Below are 13,804 nucleotides of genomic sequence, written 5' to 3' on the forward strand. Positions count from 1 at the left end.
TTATTCTAGCCCCCTCATAAAAAATTCAACTAAATATCCGCCTTATATACTTTTCTATAAATAGAAAAGTATTATTCAGATTAATTTATATAGTTACAGTAAACAGTGTATTATACAATTGTAATGAAAAAAAAAATCATAAGCTAATAAGTAAATTTAACGATTGCCACTAAAATGAACTTTATTGATTATAACAGTTAAAGNCAATTTGTGTTTGACCATTCACTGTAAGTAAGTTTGTTTTTTATTTTATTGCATAGAATAAATTTGTCTACAATAGACAAATTTACACATAACACAATATTATTTAGAGCAATTCTAAATAAGTTAACTGCATGAGTTCACCTGCGCATAGCTACATTGGGCATAATTTACATAATCAGAAAGAAATAATTAGAGTGTGGTACCTTAACTGTATTTTAATTATTTCTGTTTTATAGTCATCGTTGTCGGCGCACTGCGGTGGTCGATTGACGTCTAGGGTACTCGTGCAAGGCGGTACTCTACTGTTATGTGCCATCGGTACTCTGCGGATACCATGACACGTTTAAGGGCACTGGCTCAGAGCGAGTGTTCTATTGTTCTTTTAGTAATCGTTGTCGGCGCACTGCGGTGGTCGATTGACGTCTAGGGTACTCGTGCAAGGCGGTACTCTACTGTTATATGTCGATGGTACTCTGCGGATATCACGACATGTTAAGGGCTATTTACGCAATACTCACAAATTAAGCTACACGACATAACGCATATAGTATTACTTGTTAACCAGCGTAGGTTACTCATGCAGTTAGGTTATAACGACATTTGATATATTTTACACATGGTAGAGTTCCATACTCTGTTTTTTTATTATTTTATGATTACAGTCCACTCACGAGCATTAACAATATAAAAATAAACGTACAATTAAAGTCGTGTTGTTGATTTATTTTCATATTATTATATATAATAATAATTACAGTGGTCGATTGCGAATGGGCGTAGTAAAATGTCAATTGAATAACGGTATAATTAGAAAAAAAATTTCACAAAAGATTATACAATAATTATTCAACATATTACAATGGTTAACAGTTAAATGGGTTCTTCTTTAAAATAAGATAAATCAAAAACGGTTCGAGTCCATTTAAACCATATGATAAAAGAACAGGTCGACATGTACAGCACACGACTTTCGCTCAACTATATTACATAAGATAAATTTTATTTGTAAGTTGAAATAAAAAAAAAACAGTGGGGTCGAGGCACAGTGCGGATGAGGCACAGATGGGACAAGTATAGATGATATCTGACAGTGATTAAAATCACTATTATAAGAAACGCTTCGATGCAAATCAGTAGATAGTGTTTAATTTAAAAAAAATGATGGATAATTACAAAAACAACATCAACTTCTATTTCCTTAATTATACCCACATTAGTAATTCTTTTAATTATATATTATATAATTTTTAAAATTAATTGTTTTCAAATTATTATTGATTTTGATTTTTAATATGTTAAAAGTAATAATTTTGAACCTACTTTTTATTGTCCTTTAAAGTGAAAGTTTTATTAAAAAAAAAAATGAATTTATTACCATAACAAGTAGCTCAATTTGCAAATTTGAAATTGACATTATTAAATAGATAAAAATGAAATTGTTAAGATTAATATGCTGTCAGCAAATTTTATAATTACTATTTACAGAATATTTATCAGAAAAGTTAGATTTTTTTACATTTTTATGTAATAGATCACTTAAATAAATATCATAGTAATCATTTCTAATTAACTTGTGGCGTTTAAAAAGATTCTACAATGGAAATATTCAGAATTTAATTAATTTTAATGATTATATATCTAAAAAAACCAATAAAAAAAAAGGTATTCAATTTAGCCTGTTATAAAAATAAATAATTATAAAAAAATAGGGCAGTGTATTACCCTTATAAGATATTTTAAAATAAAATAAAATACAAAACCCAGGATTTTAATACAAAAATAGCATATTTTTGAATACGGTAGCCATTTGCGCATAGAAGATAGGTCGTCGGAACAATTTTTTTTTTTTATTTTATAGTACATGACATAATCTTTAATTTGACATGTGTTTAAATGACGCAGTATTTCCGGAACATTTTCAAAAATTAAGTTGAAAAAATTAGTTTTTGTAATAAAGTTACTATTTTGAATCCCCCTGTGACCAGAATAAGTGTTAGATTTTCAAAAAAATGATAACAAATGAAAAGAAATAACATAAGGTTTCAATACAAAAAAATATTATTCTGATTTGTTAATATTTGAAAAAGTTATGGCAGTTTTAAGTACAAGAACCATTCCGATAGAAGATGATTTTTATCGCAAACATTACATTTTTTTTAAATTTCGACAGCCATTTGCACATAGAAGATAAGTGTTGGGACAAATTTTTTTTTTTTACTTTATAGTACATAAAATAATCTTTAATTTTATATATGTTTAAAGGACGCAGTATTTCCGAAACATTTTCAAAAGTTAAGTTGAAAAAGTTAGTTTTAGTAAAAAAGTTGCTATTTTAAATCCCCCCTAATGAGCAGGTTAAGTGTTAGATTTTCAAAAAAAATGATATCACATGAAAGGTAAATTTCTAAAATTTTAGTATAAAAAAAAGTTATGTTGATTTGTTGATTCTTGAAAAAGTTATGCAAGTTTTAAAAAAAAAAAATTTAACAATTTTTAAATTTGTAATTTTTTTGGATATTTCCTCCATTTTCGGGGAACGAGGGATAATTTTTCAATTTTTCAGGGTAATATCTCCAACTAGATACGATTTGTGATCTTTTGACGTATTTTTGAAAGAAATCGGTCCAGTGAGAGCTAAGAAAAAGTGGCAACAGACATAAAAAAAAAAAAAAAACACATCATAGTAAAACCAATACTTTTTCGCATCGAAGCTAAAAAGTGAAAAACAAAGATTATTTTTAAAAAAATTACAAAATCAAATTAATTTATACTGCTATTACCATGATTATATCAATAATTTAAAAACGATATCATTGTTACTACAATGTAATAATTACAATATAAAAAGATAAACTTTACTTTAAGAAAAGTCAAATTTTATATTTTTCTAAATAATTTGCAGATAATATTCATTTACCGATGAAAATGATAAATCTTACAGTATAAAAATGTTAAAAGAAAATTAATACATGAAGTTAAACACAATAGTAATTTACAATTTACAAGATTTCTTTTGCTCAAGCACAAAAAGGTAGAATATTTAATATATATTCCTCTGATATATGAATACTAAAAATATCAAAGATTGTTTTTTTCTAACACTTGTAATTGTATAAAACATAATTTTTTGTAAACTAGTCACTTGATTTCTTTTATTAAATTAATTAAGTTAATTTATTAGAAGTTTATTTCCTGAAATATTAGCAATATTATAACCTTCAATATTGCAATATATCTTAGTGAACAATTAAAAGAATAATTTTTGTATATTTCTAATTATTCAAAGAACTTGTGTATTTATCCAAACAGTCTTCCCCACGAGCAAACTTATAGCAAAGAACATAATGATCTTAAGAGGGAATTTGTAGAATTAAATGAATATATGAGTGAATACATTGACTTTTTTGCAGAGAAACGTATGATTTGTTTTCACAGTTACCATTAAATAAAAAATTAAATCATAAGATTGAATTATCAATTATTAATATTTATAATTTTATTTACACTTCAATGTATTTTAGTCTTTTGTGGTACAAATCAATGATTGTTTTTTCTAAGACTTTTAATTCTATAAAACATAATTGTTTTTAAAATAGTCATTTGATTTTTTTTATTAAATTAATTAAGTTAATAAAAAACAATTTGATATTATCTAGTTTAATATACTCCCCGATTATCAATTATGAAATATTTATTATAATGTAGTTATAACAACGGTATTACTGGGTCAAAAGTAGTAATCGTCCAGTAATTTTCTTAATTAAATCATTTGTTATTTCACATTCTAGTTATATATGTAAGTTTTCTACTACAGTAATAAATAGTTTAAAATAATACAAAATTAAATAAAACATATCAAAAGAAAATTAATACATGAAGTTAAACATAATAGTAATTTACAATTTGCAAGATTTGTTTTTGCTTAAACACAAAAAGGTACAATATTTAATATATATTCCTCTGATATATTTATACGTTTTCATTAAAAACAATAATGTCCATGATCCTGTAACGTATTAGAGATGAAAAAATACTTAATAAATAATATACTAAGTAGCAATAAATATATATTATTAGAATTTCACACTTTATAATTTTATATTTGTTAAGTTAGTATAGTACTTCGTTGTTTAACAAAGCGACGAATTTGAATGATTTATGTTATAAATATCGTATTTTAAAATAAATATTTTTAAAATTTAAGCAAATAAATTGAAATATAAATAAAAAAATGTACAGTTGGCTTCATAAATCATTTATATCTCTACTTAAAATAAACAACTAAAGACAATTAGAAAATGACATTACACTGTACATAGATTTCAGTACGAGTTTTGTGTGTTAGTGTTCATTAGTTTTCATTTATAAAAATTGATACTATTCATTAAAACTTTTATATTGTTAAATATGAATTTTCTAAACTGTTTTGTATTAATCGTTACTTTAATTCAATCAGTACTGTCTAATTTTTTGTCAACCAATTTCAACAAATGTCAAAAAATTAATAGTCTTAATGAAATACTTGCGAATGTGGACATATGGAATCGTTTCACAAATATAAAAGTTGCACATGGAGATCTAAAATTACCAGTTCATGAAATATTTGATATTAACGACAATATAAATATACATCAGAATAATACACAATTTGTTAAATTGCCTGTTAAATTACTTTTGTCAACAAATTTGCACGTTAATGCAGTCAATTATGAAAAAAAGGTAGATTTGATTTTTAAATTTGTAAAATGTAAGTGTTGGGAAAAAATTAAGTTCTGTAATCGATTTTTGTTATACATAAATAGTGCTTATAATGATGAAATAAAAACTCAAAATAGAAAAATGACCTTAGAAAAAAAGAATTTGCTTAAAATAAAAATTTATGAATTTAAAGAATTAGCACGTAGACTTTATTTGTATGCAATGTTTTTTAAAAAATTATTCCCTGGTGGTAAAGATGAAGCAACTTCTACTGACCCACTGTTTTCGAGATTATTTACTATAGTATATATGGAAATACCTGAAGATAATGATTTGTTTGCAAGTAATTTGAAAAAAATATTAGATGATTCATTTAAGGATGTTTGTAATTCTGCAAAAAGTGCATGTTTATATGAAAACAATATTACTCACATGTCTTCATATTCATTTGAATACGATCATTTTAAGTTAAATAATCCAGATTATCAGGGAAGCCTTGCAGAATGTATGATAAAATACTTTGACTTTCATGTAAATGACACTTATGATTTGTTTACACGGTTGACATTAAATAAAGTAAATATTGATTTACAATATTCATTTTTTAATTTTTAATGTTTATAAAACAAATATGAAACTTAAAAATGCCAAATCAAGTTTTTATAATAGTCGTTATTTTAAGAAAAATAGAGTGATTTATATTAATAAAATACACAGTAAATTCAACACTTAAATTTGTATAATTATATTATATTTTTATATTTTAGAAAAATATAATTATTTTATTATTATTAGTTCTATATAAAATTGTTTGGAAATATTTTTGATTATGTATATTAACCAAATACTGACAGATTTCTTGAAAAGTATAAATTTTATAGTCACACTTGTTATAAACTGAAATAATAAAAATTATAAATTATTTGTGCCTATCACTATGTTGTCATTTCAATATGAAACTGAATATATGTAATCTATTTATAATAATAAAGTATTTAGATTGTTAAATAATTTGTAAATTTTTAAACATTGAAACTAAATATTTTGTTTAGTAAATATGTGTTTCCTATTTATTATAATAGTAATTCCTATATTGATTTGTTTTTTCCGATATAATTTCTTATATTGTATGTTATTTGACTTACAAATATGGTTATAATGTTTAAGATGCAAAATTATAGCAATTTTGTATGTAAAAAAGATTTATACAATATGAATTATAAAGCCTTACTCATGCTACTAAGTGAATTAACGTTTGAGGTAATGATTTTATGAATTAAAAAAAATATATAGTAATGCTTGAGAACTCTTACTGGAAATATTTTTAAATATACTAATATAACTAATCATAAACTGATCTGAAAGTTTAAAGTAAAATATTTCAATTGTATTGCATGTAAACAAGAAAATACACAATATTAAATCTTAGTTTTGCTATTATTATTTGTATATACATTCCAAATTTATTTATTTAATTACTCAATAAACTAATTAAAAAATTGTATAATATATTTTTATTTTTTTAAGAGGTACTTTCTCCTAATTAGAACCCTCTTAGCAGATGGGTTGGGCTGAGTAGTGCGTGTGGGTTTGACTCCTTTAGTGCTGTTGTTAAATATGATTATTTTAAATTTCTTAGCAAATGTTGATTCGTCAATACGACTGAAATTGTTCATTGAAAATAAAAGTATAACTATTTTAGTAGGTTTTGGTTTATAAGATTTAAGAGTAAAGTGTTTCTGAAATCCAAATATGGTACTGTACGGCTTACGGTTATTTGAATAGTGCAAAAGAAAAGTCGCTAGAATTTTTTTTAATTTTTTCGAACCGCACCAATCAAAGTAATATTATTTTTCAATTGTCAATGGAATACTAGTATACCAGTTATCCGTAGCTAATCTTTTTAAATTCGAATTCATTAGTCGCATAACCACGTTATTTGGAATGTTAAAAAAATTATAGGGGCTGATACGATCTCATTTGCATGTGCCCATAATATCTCTGTCTCCCATAACATCGTTGTACCGTTTAATATATATATATATATATAATANATATATATATATAATTAACACAGTGACATACAGCAATACTAACAGGAGGGCGGACTGCACACATAAACACTTTTTGCAATTCACGGCCAATGTGCCATAATAAGATATCCCTATCGACAGTTGACATTTTACCATCTTCGCGATCACTACTTTTGCCTGATAATTAACTTAACTTTGTTTCCCCGTATATTATAGTGTGTGTGTGTGTCGCCGTCAGCTCCCTGTTGGATTATACCATCTCTAGGTGTCCAGCAGGTTGTATTATCTATTTAATATTTCAATTGTTTAATAAATATTTATTTATATCGTTGTTAACCTAAAGTGTTATATATATATATTGTAGTGCGACCCTTGGTAGTTCCTCTAAGGGAATATAAATTAAATAGGAAACTTCAGTACCTAAGGTAGATATAGCCTAGCCAGCTATCCCCCGTTGGTCCCTTAGAATACTGTCGACGGGCATTTAGGCTAAACCCCTAAATAGTGACGTAACAGGGCCATCTAGTGTTTTTGCACAATATACTTTTAGGTTACCCATATATATATCAATATAGCATCAACTAGTATAAATATTTTTACACCATATACTACAGGTTTATTTAATAAATATACTTCTAATGGGAATCAACCTATAGAGTTGAATAATTCCTCGTCAGTCATCACGTTTCTGATTACAAAAATTTTTTTTTGATTTTCAACAAATTATTCAAAAAGTCCTCTTTTAGAACTGATTTATCAAGTTTACGTGGATGAATACGATCATCCATATCGTCAAATCTCAACACATTGTAGTAGAAATCGAAAACGTTTATCACTCTTATCAACATAAACATTTTTTATTATATATCCAACCTGATCCCAAAGATGTTCTAGATTTTTTCGTACTGATTGGTTGACATCAATAGACCAATTAAACTCACAATTTCACTTTATGTCGTTTAATTCTCTTTCTTTCAAATTCCTCGTAATAGTTGGTAAATATATTTTTTAGTACAACGTGTATTTATACGATTTATCACAAAGTAATAAATAAAAATAATCTATAATCAGATTTATTTTTAGCCATTGGTTTTTATCAGCGTAAATGTATTATAATATGAGATCGTGTATACACGGTACTAGGTAGGACATTTTTTATCCATTTAGTTTTTTTATATTTTTTAAAATAAAACTTGGACCGACTATAGGTACGCATCGGACGAATCGTATGAAAGGATTTTAGAATTATTAGTATAGTAAGTTATACATATGCGTCCATTGGCTGGCATCTGATGATTATTTTAAATTTCTTAGCAATTGTTGATTCGTCAATACGACTGAAATTGTTCATTGAAAATAAAAGTATAACTATTTTAGTAGGTTTTGGTTTATAAGATTTAAGAGTAAAGTGTTTCTGAAATCCAAATATGGTACTGTACGGCTTACGGTTATTTGAATAGTGCAAAAGAAAAGTCGCTAGAATTTTTTTTAATTTTTTCGAACCGCACCAATCAAAGTAATATTATTTTTCAATTGTCAATGGAATACTAGTATACCAGTTATCCGTAGCTAATCTTTTTAAATTCGAATTCATTAGTCGCATAACCACGTTATTTGGAATGTTAAAAAAATTATAGGGGCCTTTAATGTTTTGCACAATATACTTTTAGGTTACCCATATATATATATCAATATAGCATCAACTAGTATAAATATTTTTACACCATATACTACAGATTTATTTAATAAATATACTTCTAATGGGAATCAACCTATAAAGTTGAATAATTCCTCGTCAGTTATCACGTTTCTGATTACAAAAATTTTTTTTTGATTTTCAACAAATTATTCAAAAAGTCCTCTTTTAGAACTGATTTATCAAGTTTACGTGGATGAATACGATCATCCATATCGTCAAATCTCAACACATTGTAGTAGAAATCGAAAACGTTTATCACTCTTATCAACATAAACATTTTTTATTATATATCCAACCTGATCCCAAAGATGTTCTAGATTTTTTCGTACTGATTGGTTGACATCAATAGACCAATTAAACTCACAATTTCACTTTATGTCGTTTAATTCTCTTTCTTTCAAATTCCTCGTAATAGTTGGTAAATATATTTTTTAGTACAACGTGTATTTATACGGTTTATCACAAAGTAATAAATAAAAATAATCTATAATCTGATTTATTTTTAGCCATTGGTTTGTATCCGCGTAAATGTTGTGACGTTCACCGATAACTAACCGTGAGGTTATCACCGATGAAGCACATAAACCCAAACGAAGTTGGATTTACCACTAGCCGAGGCTCTACCAGACCGGAGCATAGTGGAATTTTAAATATAACTGACACATTTGTTGTTTTAATTTACTAAGTTTTGACCTTAACTCTAGGGGAAAAGGAATTAAAAACTGGTAGACGACAAGTAGTATAGGCGATGGATGTTCTATTTTATATAATGAGTTTAAATAAAATAATGATGCTCAAAGTACAATAAAATAAATATTTCAAGTCATAGTTAAAATTATTACAAATTATTAAATGAGCTAAAGGACAAATACAATAAAAGGGACATGAGGGAGAAAATAATCTCTGACACTGCTGTATTGACGATGTTCGATTTGACCAAGGGACAGGATCGTACTTTCCAATATTGAATAAAATAACATGGTTATCATTGCAATAATGCTCAAACTAAAAACCTGACATCGGTCTATATGGATCTAGGCCTTTTATACCGAGCCTTGAGACTGCTAAGCACGTCTAGATTGGTCCAACACATGTGAGGTTTTATTACACTCAACATAACAAAAATAATGATAGAATGGACGAAAATGATATTTTACAATAATTTACCAATAGTCAATGAGCAAATATGCCAAGATATCAGATAGAATAATCATATTAAAATATTTACATTATATTAATGTCATTTTTATAGAAACCTCTCGACAATGCACGAATAGAGGAAACAATGAAATGGACAAAAATAAAGAAAAACGGGAATGCTGTACAAAGTTACCAAATTATATTATCATGACGTCCAGGCCGTAGCCAACAAATGAATCTTCACCCATGGCTCGATCGCCAGGGCCAAAAATAACAGTTAGGCAGCCATGAGATGTTCAATATACGCAAAAATAAAATTAAGTAGAAGGCTGGAGACAGAATAAAAACGACCGGCCAAAACACATTTGAACAAAACGACCAGACCACTTGACGGCGACGACACACATGGACCGGAAGGGGAAATAAACGCCGACTTCAGTGCATGCCTCGTTGACAGTCATCTGGGACCGGTTGAATGATTGACAGTACTGTAGTGATCAGCTGGGCATTTTGTTATCACAATGATAATTTGTTATAAACGATTGTACAACAGATAAACGCCCACAAAATTGATAGAAAGGACAATTTTTCCGACTGGTGCGGATGACGTCATACGGTTTCCGATCGTCGAAAATTCGAATGTCACTAAAAAAAAATCGATCGTCGCATCGTCAGTCCGATTGCTACGGATACAGTGGACGCACTACCCCAAATTGATTCGTTTCATACGATGCGTACTTGTGGACGCCTACCTTAACCCTTTAGCAAGCGCGTGCCTATTTTTAGCGTTCATAGTCACGTAGGGGTCTATCAGACCCCATTTCTAAAACGTATAAAATATGTATAAAAAAGTTCATTTTTTTTAATTCAAAGACATTATTTGTTACCATATGATATATAAATATGGATAAAAATTCAAAAATTAAAATAACTAAATAAATAAATTACAAAATTATGTTCATTACTAAAAATTATATTATGAAAAAAAAATTAATTTTCAACATTTCATTAAAAAATTTTGGTTTGTAAATAAAATATCTTAATCATATATTTAAGACGGTAAACAAAAGCTTTCAATATTTCAAATGTATTTTAATTAATTTTTCTTGTATATCTTTGAGCTCAAACACGGCTTATACTTCTTAGTTTTATGTGTATTTACATTTATATAATCATTTTTCTGAATTGAATTTTTTTATTATTTATATTACAATACATTTAATTATTATGATACGTGTATATACAGTTATTCGTTCGTAGTAGCATATCGATCACCGATAATCAATGTGTCCACATTGCGACGCTATGAATTTATTACATATTTTGTTCTTATTTGTTCTGTATCATCTTGTGGTGCAAATTCTCAGTTGATTATTTATTTTTAAAATTTAATTGCACAGTTGGTGGCAGATCCACATAATTTCAATTCCGCAATATTATATCGATTATAACATTGTATTTACGATAAAACATGTAAGGTTTCAGCCAAACATAGGGCCTACTAATTACCCACTGCCCAGGGGGAACACTGGACAGTGACCTAGTAGTCGCGCCAAACAAGATAGTACTTGTTGACGGAGCTACTAGGTTTTGATAAAAACAAAAAAAAAACAAATATTAATAAAAATGAGGGAAAAGTATAGAAAAAAAAAAGAGGTCATGTATAATATAACAACATTTTTTTTTAATTATTTAATTAAAAAATTTATAATTAGTATTTTAGATATAAATATATTCATATGAAAGGAGAAGAAAAAAAAAAAAAAGGAGGTGCTTGATACACAAATGAAAAAGGGGGTAAAAGAGGAGTTTATTGATGTAGTACTTGTTGTTGTTTTTGATTTTGAGGAGTGCCGGCCCACCACTGGCCAAAGTTGTGTCTCACATCGTCATCATCATTAGCATCATCATCTCGACGTTTTGTTTAAACAAAAAAACGGAGGACAAAAAAAATATGAACAGCCGGGTTGATACAAGTCGACAGCAGATCCACTCGATGTTTTATTTTAATAAAAAAAAAAACGCGGTTTTCAAAATAAAAATTATATAAAGAAAACACGACTTGTCGCCTCGGCAGTATAGGTGAGAAAAAAAATCTGTTGTCGCGGCATTAGGATAGTGGCCGGTGATCGTGACCCCGGGTGGTGGTGGTACCAACTTTGACAAGTCCATTGGGGGGAAATACAACAATATGGGTATAGGTGCATAGTGTACGGTCAGCTGATGATGACAGATATCGAACCGGTTGACAAGTGGAGGTTATCATATACAAAATTATTAAAATACTTTACACCTACTGCACATACATCTAATTGATAAGATTTAAATATATAAAAATAAACTAGTATGAATTCTGCAACATTACAAACAATATTTTGAAAAAAATGCAAGTCCAAAAAAAAATTATAACGTACAAGTCGCGTGGGGGTAAATATAACCCATTTCAATTTTGATGGATATTTTAAGTTTTTTCTAGTCGGGGTGTCAGTATGTGTTTAGCGTTGATAATGGTAACATTGTTTCCGAAATACGTATTCGCGACTTTTCATTAATTTTTTTTGTGGCTTTGAGTTTAATATTTTTTAGTTTTTTAAATTAATAATATTTTTAATATAGTTTTAATTTTACTTAATTAATTAGCCACAAGTGATCAATTTTTATTAAGTGTATTTATTGACCAATGTTGGATATTTGGGGATTTGGTCAATTCAGGAGCAACGAGGTTCTATCGGGGTTGTACAGTCCGAGGGTTTAGAACAATAAAGACAAGTAGATATAAAAAGAAATTATTAAAGTTTTTTTATAGAGGTATTACAATGACCTAACTGGTAAGTACCTGAAATAATACACTGAGGCAACGAAGAGGCGATGGCCATCTCAAGAGTACCATGTAATGTGATTATGTATAAGGTACGAACTAGTCAGTAACAATTAATAAAGTTTGAAAATAAATATAAATATATGATCTATCGCTTTATCATTCTTTACTCAGGTTATTAATTCTAAATAATTGGGCTAATATAAATTAATTACTTCTTTTATTTGGCTTGTACAAAGATCGTCAAGAAATTGAGTAAATATTTATACTATCTCTTTTAAATAAATAAAGTGTTAACGCAAAATAATTGTATTCGATATCGCTTTAAAATGTACCGACGACAACACGGGGTCGCGGCTAGTTTGCTCAAAATAAATCAATTAGAAGAATACTGAATTCCTTATTGAATTCAGATCTTCAAAAAGGAGAGAGAATTAGCCGCTCGCTGGCATGCTCGCTCACTGATGTGCAAGCAGAACTAAGCCTTTTTATATTATTTTTAATTACGTCTTCATGGGTTGTTGTCGTCAGCGCTTTTAGTGATTCTCAATTTATTGTATTAAATTGAACATACCATGATAGTTATTTTAAGATAAGATGTATAGTGTAAAATAATCAATTTAACATGTATATACATATATAATAGCTAGTGTACAACAGTGTATATGGTATAACAGATAAATTAATTATTTGTTTGTAAAACATTGGTATTAAATATTTAAATGTTAAATTATATTAAATATAATTATATTATTAATTAAATATTAAATATTGATAAATGTAAGATACGTAATGCAGAGCATTGTGCATATTACGACAATATCTAACTTCCATGCAGTAGTTGTTGAATGCACTTTTTTTAGTCTTATTACTTTCTGGAAGTTTCTTCCAATAGGTTTGTGTTGGCTCAAAGAAAAGTTAAAAATATTAATGAGTAAAAATTTATTTATTTTAAGTTCTTCTTCTTTAAAATGTAATATACATTTATTGAAATCAGTTTGATATTTCCTTGAAAAAAAATATCGGAATAGCGATTCCTTTTTTTAATAATAAATACAAAGACATTGTTACAAAATTAGACTTCACATATTTTAGCTTCAATGCGAAGCTGAGAAGGTATTGGTTTTACTAAGATGTGTTTATTTTTTTAGCTTCGATGCGAAGCTGAGAAGGTATTGGTTTTACTAAGATGTGTTTTTTTTTTTTTTTTTT

The sequence above is a fragment of the Daktulosphaira vitifoliae genome, unplaced genomic scaffold (assembly GCF_025091365.1).
Source record: "Daktulosphaira vitifoliae isolate Bord-2020 unplaced genomic scaffold, ASM2509136v1 Scaffold_5, whole genome shotgun sequence".
Classification (NCBI taxonomy): Eukaryota; Metazoa; Arthropoda; class Insecta; order Hemiptera; family Phylloxeridae; genus Daktulosphaira; species Daktulosphaira vitifoliae.